Below are 2,538 nucleotides of genomic sequence, written 5' to 3' on the forward strand. Positions count from 1 at the left end.
TGGTGCAACCAAGTTTTCACTATAACTTGGTCATTTTCCGTCCATCGGACATGCGGTTTTGGGTGTCGATACTTGACACCGCACGCTACAATATGTTCCTCCACGACCATGTGGTCCGATGCTTCCAACAGGAGCTATTCGAGGATTACCGATTTTTCACCATTAAAAATGCTCAATTTTGAACCAACTTTTGCCTATAACTCAGGCTGTATCGATCGGATCTTCAATCTTGAAAAAGTTTTGGATAGGTGGCATCAAATGCTACATTTCGTTCTTCCACGTCAACTTTGTCCGATGTCTAGCAAAAAAGTTATTCGCGAACCAAGTCCAGAACCCATGCAATGGCTGCCCACATTGCATACATCACGGCGGTTAACTCTCGTTACTCTATACCGAGGACTTGGTACATTTTCAGGCATTCGTTGCTACTTCTCGGTTCATGATATTCGTTTACGGTCTTCACTAGGGCATTTGGTGCTCCTTATCGGTTCATGATATTCGTTTACGGTCTTCACTAGGGCATTTGGTGCTCCTTATCGGTTCATGATATTCGTTTACGGTCTTCACTAGGGCATTTGGTGCTCCTTATCGGTTCATGATATTCGTTTACGGTCTTCACTAGGGCATTTGGTGCTCCTTATCGGTTCATGATATTCGTTTACGGTCTTCACTAGGGCATTTGGTGCTCCTTATCGGTTCATGATATTCGTTTACGGTCTTCACTAGGGCATTTGGTGCTCCTTATCGGTTCATGATATTCGTTTACGGTCTTCACTAGGGCATTTGGTGCTCCTTATCGGTTCTTGATATTCGTTTACGGTCTTCACTAGGGCATTTGGTGCTCCTTCTCGGTTCATGATATTCGTTTACGGTCTTCACTAGGGCATTTGGTGCTCCTTATCGGTTCATGATATTCGTTTACGGTCTTCACTAGGGCATTTGGTACTGGGCTTCCCACTTTCTACTGATCGATCCATACTCACTTGCGTGCACCTAGCCTAGGAAGGTTTCCTATGGCTTCCCATCTTTCTACTGATCGATCCATACTCACTTGCGTGCACCTAGCCTAGGAAGGTTTCCTTGGGCTTCCCATCTTTCTACTGATCGATCCATACTCACTTGCGTGCACCTAGCCTAGGAAGGTTTCCTTGGGCTTCCCATCTTTCTACTGATCGATCCATACTCACTTGCGTGCACCTAGCCTAGGAAGGTTTCCTATGGCTTCCCATCTTTCTACTGATCGATCCATACTCACTTGCGTGCACCTAGCCTAGGAAGGTTTCCTTGGGCTTCCCATCTTTCTACTGATCGATCCATACTCACTTGCGTGCACCTAGCCTAGGAAGGTTTCCTTGGGCTTCCCATCTTTCTACTGATCGATCCATACTCACTTGCGTGCACCTAGCCTAGGAAGGTTTCCTATGGCTTCCCATCTTTCTACTGATCGATCCATACTCACTTGCGTGCACCTAGCCTAGGAAGGTTTCCTTGGGCTTCCCATCTTTCTACTGATCGATCCATACTCACTTGCGTGCACCTAGCCTAGGAAGGTTTCCTTGGGCTTCCCATCTTTCTACTGATCGATCCATACTCACTTGCGTGCACCTAGCCTAGGAAGGTTTCCTATGGCTTCCCATCTTTCTACTGATCGATCCATACTCACTTGCGTGCACCTAGCCTAGGAAGGTTTCCCTTCGGTACCGACTTCCATCTACGCACTCGATATAACCTAGGTACTTGGTACCGATGTTGGTTAACACTCAAGCATTTCTTGCATCCTGCGTGCAAGGTACCAATTTTCACTTCTTAGGTACGTTTATGGGCCCGCATTAATCCAATATCGCTCCGATGGCCTTTCGCATTATTTCATCCGATAGCCCTTGCCAAAAGCTACCAAAAGTTTCTCCACGGCCATGTGCTCCGACGCTTAGTTTAGGAAATATTCGAAAAAATTCAAAATAGGAAGCATTTTCTTATTGGAAAATCACCTTAAATCGATGGCCATTTTTTGGGCAAAAACTTTAACGTCTTCCCGACTTTGCGGGAATTGCGAATTTTAGGCACCCAGAGAAAATCTTTTACTTTAAGGGGGCGGCCGCGAAGTTGCCCAAAGTCTCGGACACAAAAATTCTCAAGTTCCCCACTCTAGTAAATCGCCCTATGAGTATCTCCTGGCCCGCGAGCTCTGCGAGCGGGCCAGCTTCGGCGATTTTTGCCTTTTCGCCTAGGCGGTTCTTCTACGAAATTGGTCCACAGCTTTTGCTCAGAAAGCTAGCATTTGTTGCAACAGTTAGGTGCTTGGTACCACATTTTGGTATCCATTTGGGCATTTGTTGCAACTACTCGGTACTTTGGCCCACATTTCGCTCTACTCGGGCCTCTATGGTGCTACTTGTCGGTACTTTTGGCCAACTTAGGCCAATTGGGTGCAACTTGTGGGTACTCTGTGGGTACTTTAGGGCATATTGTGTCTTTCGGGTGAACCTTCGCGATACTTCATGGGTACTGATGGCCAACTTAGGAACATTCAGTGCAACC

The sequence above is a fragment of the Anopheles funestus genome (genome assembly GCF_943734845.2).
Source record: "Anopheles funestus chromosome X unlocalized genomic scaffold, idAnoFuneDA-416_04 X_unloc_156, whole genome shotgun sequence".
Taxonomy (NCBI): Eukaryota; Metazoa; Arthropoda; class Insecta; order Diptera; family Culicidae; genus Anopheles; species Anopheles funestus.